This window comes from Pteropus alecto, unplaced genomic scaffold (assembly GCF_000325575.1).
Source record: "Pteropus alecto unplaced genomic scaffold, ASM32557v1 scaffold8, whole genome shotgun sequence".
Classification (NCBI taxonomy): Eukaryota; Metazoa; Chordata; class Mammalia; order Chiroptera; family Pteropodidae; genus Pteropus; species Pteropus alecto.
The window spans coordinates 4,547,885-4,554,760 of record NW_006494609.1 but is presented as its reverse complement, the minus strand read 5'-3'; the positions used below and the strand labels follow the sequence as shown (position 1 = coordinate 4,554,760).

General features: G+C 55.9%; 1 long non-coding RNA gene across 1 annotated transcript in view; it reads left to right on the top strand.

Moving 5' to 3' along the window:
• The window catches only part of LOC107196669, a 5,412-nt gene extending 617 nt beyond the window's left edge, over window positions 1-4,795 (top strand). Inside the window, exon 2 of the long non-coding RNA XR_001518096.2 lies at window positions 2,734-4,795. This is a non-coding gene — a long non-coding RNA (uncharacterized LOC107196669). The remainder of the gene's footprint in view (window positions 1-2,733) is intronic.
• Window positions 4,796-6,876: the final 2,081 nt, after the last annotated feature.

The following is a 6,876-nucleotide window of genomic DNA, read 5'->3' as shown; positions in this document are numbered from 1 at the left end:
AAGAGACTGCTGGAGGAGAGGGAGGAGGGAGGGACGAGCAGGAGGGGAGGGCGGTGGGAGGGGAGGGCTGCCAAGTGTGATTCTGAGCTCCGAGGAAGAAGAAAGGATGAGAAAGCAAGAAATCAGCTTCAAGGGAAGGATGAAAGGGGGGAGGAAACTGAGGTCGGTGGAAGAATGAGAGAAAGAGGAGGAGGGCGAGGGAGTGAATGAGGGAGAGAGCGCGCGGGGAGAAAGGGAATGAAAGCATGGGGAGAAGCCAGGAGAGAGGCGGAGGAACAAAGAGAGATGGAGCAGCTGCAGCCCTCCCTCCCGCCCGGCGAGGCCTCGGAGGGCCGTGCGTGGCTGCGTGAACTGGGAGCCAGCCATGACTCAGCCTCAGGTCGCTCCTGCCTGCCTTTCTGGCTGGGCAGTTCCACAGGGGAGGGGACTCCATCCGCCACCATCTACCCCTTCTCTGCCGTAGCGTTTTCTCTGACCGCCCCGCCAACCCCCCCGCCGGTCTTTGTGGCTGGTGCCTGCCCTCAGAGTTCTCCCAGGCGCACTGTCCTGGACAGCCCTTCTAGAACCTTCCAAAGAGGCGGAAACCAGTCGTTGTGCTGAGGGAGAGCAGGCAGGCATGCAAGCCAAGGAATTCCCCCTCCTCTCACTGCCCAAGCCTGGCACCTTTCTAAGGAGGCAGTGCCCAGCAGTAGGCTCCACTTTAAGAACTAAAAGGTATTGAGAGCTTAGCAGGAACGAAGAGGGGTATATGTTCTATCTCATTCCATCCTCACAGCAACCCTAAGAGGTCCACACTATTATTGTTTCCATTTTCCAGAAGGGGAAGCAGAGCTAAGATTCTTTGCCCAGCTCACACAGCTAATGCGAGAAGAGGCTGGGAATCTACCTGGTGTGGACAGAGGTCATGGCCCTCCTGGGGTTTAAACCCAGGGTGGGGACTGGGGCTGGAGAGCACAGGCAGGGGGTGGGCAGCTCTGAGGGGCCGTGGAGAGCTAATGGTCTGTGATGGTTTGGGCAGGTCTCAGAAGTCTGCGCCTCAATTTCTTCATCTGACATCACTGTTGTTGTGGAAATGTACCAGGTGGGGAGCTGACCAGAGAAGCCAAGACACAAAGTCAGTGAGGCTTTCTTTGAGACTGGAGGGAGGAAGATCTGGGCACGTGGAAAGGGAGCCGGGTAAATAGTGTTCCCTTTCTGCCAGCCTCGGCAGCTTCTCCAGGGAAGGCCAGAGGGGCGGTAACACCGCCCTGCTCTCTGGGGGCGTCTGTGAACCTTTCTCTAAATTGCTTCCCTACATGGGTGTAAACACACACAGATACACACACGCGCGCACACGCACGCATACGCACGCACACGCACACATGCACGCACCATTCTTATCTGCACAGCCACCTTCCATGGCACACAAAGTACTCCTGGCTTTATTTTAACACGGCTGGAGGAAGCCAAGGTCACACAGCTGGCATCCGGGAGAGTGGATGTCACTTGGGTGCATGGGCAGTGAGATTAAGTTTCTGCCCTCGGGCACCTTGTGGGCTCTCAGGGAAAGAACAGGCACTCAGCACCTACTCTGCACCCAGGCCCCAGCCCACCTCCCACACCCACGACACTCTGGGGGTCATCCCGCAGACCTTGTGGATGCCTTTGCTCCCTGGCAGCCTCTCCATACCCCTCTCCAGCCTGACTGAGGAGCTGGGCCTGCTCCCTGCCCGCTCCAGGGTCCTGGTGGGTTCCCTATCACCTTTAATCGGGGTCCTTGTTAGAGCAGAGGTTTGGAAAGGGCTTCCCCTCCTCCCTCCAGCCCCCAGATGGCAGCTCTCCTTCCCAGGGGACTGGGGATTCAGCAGCTCCGGTAGCCTGCAGTTGCCTTGACAACAGCTGTGCTTGGGTTTCTGGGAGGGTGTGTGAGTGTGTGTGTGTGTGTGTGTGTCTGTGTGTGTGTCCATTTTCAGCCCCAGGTGACCAGGGCTCAGGGAGTGGGATCCCACCCTCCTCCCAGCTCAGTCCCCGCCAGCTCAGTGGCATCGTGGCATCACAGAGGTGGGAAAGACTGCAAGACAGACAGAGGGACACTGGACTGAAGAAAGATGTCCCCGAAGGAAAACTGGAGGGGGAAGGTGGAGATGGGCGCCAGCACTGTTGTCAAAGGAAGAAGGCCCGGATGTGGGGTGGGAACTGAGTAGGAAGGAGGGAGCCAGGACGCTGAGCTGGCACAGCAAAGGATGTAGGTCTCAGAGGGGGAGACCGGGAAGGGATGGGCCCCTTATTTCTGCCATCCCCACCCCCGGGGGGTCTCCCGCTGCGCTTCCCCAGTAGAGAGAAGGCCCCTCTGCTCCTCCGACATGATCTGTAATTTCCGGCAGACATTTGAGGTCCCTGACATCTGCATAATGTGGGCTAGTCTCTTAGCAACGGAGAACAGCTGTCTGGCATTTCCAAGATTAAACTGTAACTATACACGGTCCTTGCCAGGGGGAGGGGGAGGGGGAGGGGGGGATAAACACTGCCTCCTGGCATTTTCAAACTCATTTAGCTTTTATTCATTTCCTGCCTCCAGTAAAGAGGCCAGGAATTCGGACTGGGCCAGGCTGTGACTGCCCCTGCCTCCGCGGCTGCCGCTGCTGAGATTGCAGATGGCTCTTCACCCAGATCTGTTTGCTTGGGAGGGGAGAGGGAGAGGGAGAGGGACAGCACTAGCCTTTTTTTGTTTTGATTGTATTTATTTTTTTGTAGGTGCAGCGATCCTGGCACACACAGTATAGCTGCAGCCCAGGAAGAAAGGCTGCGCAGCCCACTGCTTAAAGCCCCCAAGCTGGCTCCCGCTGGTTTAATTTCACGTAGCGACATTATTGATACTTGGGTGACCTTGGGACAAATCCCTTTACCCGTCTACACCTCCATCTTCCCATCGGCAAAAGGTGATGATAACTCTTCCATCGGTTACTGTGAAGATGCAACGAACACACACGAAGAGAGCAAAAGAGCCATGACCCATAACTGAACCTCTCCGTTCCTCTGGCCACCCTCCCGCCCCGTGCCCTGTGTTAGCAACCTCAGGTTCTGCTCTTGGGGCAGAGGCAGACACAGCCTGTTTCCCTGGGAGCCATCACCTTGGCCTCCCATTCCCTGGAGCCCCAGGCAATGACACTTTCGTCCCATAGGACTTAAGCAGAGCTCAGCAGTCCCTAGCAGGGTCCTCTCTGCTGCCAGACAGGAGGTACCCTTGTCCCCCCTGCCTGCTTGGGCCTGGGCAGCTCCTGTGTCCCAATCCCTCTGCTGCCAGCGCCTGCCATTTGGCTGCAGCTCCTGAACTCATGAATGCCGCGTTTTGGTTTTGCTGCGAGAAGGAAAAATAAAAGGGAGGGTGTGGGGAGGGACAGGGAGAGGGAGGAGGAGGGAAAAACCCTTTAGCTGCCTGTGCTGGCCAGTTCCAGGAATGTGTGCTGGGACATCGGTGCCAAAGCAGTGACCCGGGCGGCCGGGCCGGGCCGGGAGAAGAGGGAGGCTGGCTCCAGGGCGAGAGCTTGCCTCCTCCCACAGCTGCCGCTGCTGACTCATCGCGGCTCCAGCTGGCAGAAGCCTTTTCTGGGGATGGCTGTTGCTAAGATTCCTCGGAGATGACTGATTGCTTCTCCTTGAGCTTGCTGAAAACATGTTTGTAGACTGCACACAAACACGCATACGCTCTTGTGGCTCGCACGCCTAGCCCGATACCTGCACATGTGTGTTTGTGTGCGTGTGCACGGAGCACCGACACAGGCGTCCTGTTCCTATCACCTTCATGACACTTAGGAACTAGTACATGCACGTATGTATGGACCAGCACCTCCCCCGACCCCCCTAAAGGGGCCAAGAGATGCCAGGTTGTCCCGGGCTGAGGACCTCAGGCAGAGGGGAGCTGCCAGTGTCTGGGCCCGCTTTCCCCCGGAGTTTTCAGGTTGCCTCGATGCATTCTTGGCCTGCGTTTCTCCTCTCCCCCGGTTTCCTTCATTCTGCTATTGTGATCTAATCTTCCCTTCTCCCTTGGCCTGCCAGATTTTTGATGTCTGCTGCTCCAGGCACTCAGCTGGGAGCTAGAATCGTTTAGAGCTGGATTCCTGGCCTGGATCGGATGCCCCCAGGGCACTCCCAGGGAGCCTCAGTGCCTCCGTTTTCCCTTGAGAGAAGGAACTGCTGTGAGGGCAGATGGAAAATGCTGGGCCATTCTCGGGCTCTGCTGCTGCCAGGATTCAGGAAGTGTCTGTTTCTCCTCTGTGCTGGGCCCAGAGCCTTGGTTGGGGGTGAGCCTGAGTGCTCAGTGCTCAGCAGGCAGCCCTGGATGCAGCCTCCACGGCCTGGTTGCCAGTGCTGTGTGTGACCTTGGTCACATTGGACTCTTGCTGCCTTGGTTTCCCCACCTGCTGGGCTGAAATTAGACTCCTTGCTGAGTCCGCCAGGATTTTGATGCGACAGGGCTTGGCAGGCACTTGGGCACCAGGCAAGGTTGTTTGTCATGGGTTCTTGAGGAGGTGGAGGGGCAGGCGGGGCCAGCGCCAGCACGGGGCCCACACTACTCCTCTTACCAGCTCTGCTGGCTCAGCCTCGAGTGTGGCTGCTTTAGAGGGACCCACCTCGGGGGATCCCAGAAGGGCTCTCGGCTGTGATTCAATGACTGTTGCTAAGGAAGGCTTGGTACCTGGCCTCGCGGGATGAGCTGGATGCAGCAGGCTCGGCAAGGCTCCTATCAGCTACAAGAAAAACATCTGTCTGTGCTCAGGGTCCTCATTCCTAAAATAAAGACAAGCTCGGCTCCATGGTTCCTGTTGAAACGCAAGGATGTGAGGCGGGGGCGGAAATTAAGAGAGTAAAGCAAATGAGAGAAATGAAAAGGAGCCGCACAAAGAGAGAACGCTTTGTGTGGATGTCGACAGCCTCAGGTAAGCTCTGGATGGCAGGAGCTCTCTACGGGATATATATTTTGTACAGTGCCACAAGAATGAACAGTCTCAGGGCAGGAGAATACACAGCACCCTGTTCCGAGGACATGTCCAGCCTCCACACTCATATCTGCTGCCCAATGCTCTCAGCCCAGCTATGCTCCCACTCCAGCCATAGGACAAAGCTGGCATCAAGCAACTTGCCTGCTGTCCTCATTTCCACCAGGAGGTGGCCAGAGCTTCTGTGTGAGTTGCCTGCTGGTCAGGTTTGGGAATTACAAAGTAAATGAGAAAAAAGGGAAGCCTATGAGCTGGAAGTCCAGGGGGGTGAGTTCTGGGCTCTAGTAGTGCTGTCTAGCTGAGGTGGGCAGGCTGGAATCCTGCTGGCCAGCATGCAGGCAGAGAATAATCGTAACGACTCGTCTTGAGTCAGCTTTACCTGCATGCCAGGCAGCTTTCTTAATTTGTCACATATATCCATTCATCTCCTCTTCATATCAGCTAGGTTATCATCCTCGTTTTCCAGAGGAAACTGAGGCCTAGAGATACTAAGAAACATCTAGTAAGTAAATAGGGCCAGGAGTCTAGCCAAAGGAGTTTGTCTCTAGGATCCAGGCCTTAACCACTTCCCTTCATTGTCTTCTACTGTGCCAGCATGTGCCAACATGCTCCAGGTTGGCACAGCTGACACCGGGCGTCACCACCTCCCCGACTGTTGCCACAGGCAGAAGAAAAGACAAATTTTCTGATATTCCACTTCCAACTCCGCTTCTGCCTCTGACCTCCAGGGAGCTCCTATATCGGCTGAGAAAGCCTCATGACCACTTTTGTTAACTGGTGCACGGCTGAGTGACCTGACGCACAGGATTCAATCCCTTGGACCTTTCTTCTCCCTTCTGTACAGCATGAGGCCTAAGGGACCCTCAGTTCCTTCGCTGCTCTGGCGAGCAACAGTTCTTACCAAGCGCTTTCTCCCAGGGCTCCCAAAGCAACTTGCAGATGCTACCGAGGTGCCTGCTCATGTGCACGCACGTGCGCACACATACGCATACGGGCACACGTTTTTTTAATAGACTCACAGACACTCTATGGAAATTGGGCAGAGCTTCCTGGAGTCCCGCAGGTTTGTTGTATATTTTTTTTTATGTTAGGAATGACCAAAGAGTAGCTACGAGCAAACATTTAACAGTTGGGGCCTCACACATTTACACAGTTGTCAATGAGCTTTCACAGCCAGCATTATGTGCAAGGCACACACGTGTGTGTTCTTGCTCACAGTCTTCTCTTCCTGCCTAGGCCAGACTGTCATGCCTTTGAGAACAAGATGTCTTCTGGTGGCTCTCCTATATTGCCTGGCACGGTGCAGCCTGTAGTCGGTGATCAGTTCGTATCTGTGCCTTGACGGATAAAGGGAAGACACTGGGTGATTTATGCTAAGGGGATTTTTTGTTAGACGTATCTGCCATCCTTGTGGTACCTTCAGTAGCTATCACTCAGACCAAATGCCACATGTCCTATCTAAGCCAGTTTCTCACTCCGTTGTCCCACCCTGCCTCCCAATATCTGTGAGGGGTGCATCCCGCACCCCCTGCTCTTCTCGGGTCCCTGCCCATCCCCTACCTTGCTTTTCCACCTCACACACAGAGCTTTGAGAGAACTCACTGACCTACTGCCTCTCCCTCTCGCCCCGTTTGATTTTCCTTCCCAGTAAAGAGCTAGATGTGGCTGTCGGAGAGGGAAGGCCTTGGAGTTGGCAGGGCTAGGCCCCAGGCCCGAGGGGCGCCGCCCGCTCCTCATCTGCCACCCTGCTCTCCCGAGGTTCAACTGGGGCACGAGAAGTGCCGGAACTGCAACTCAGCCTCTGGGTCCTCAGGGGGGATGGAGCCCGAGGAAAGTCAGACGTTCCCAGTCCCCCCACTGCCATGTCCACGGTGTCCTGCTTGTGGAGTTTCGGGGTTCA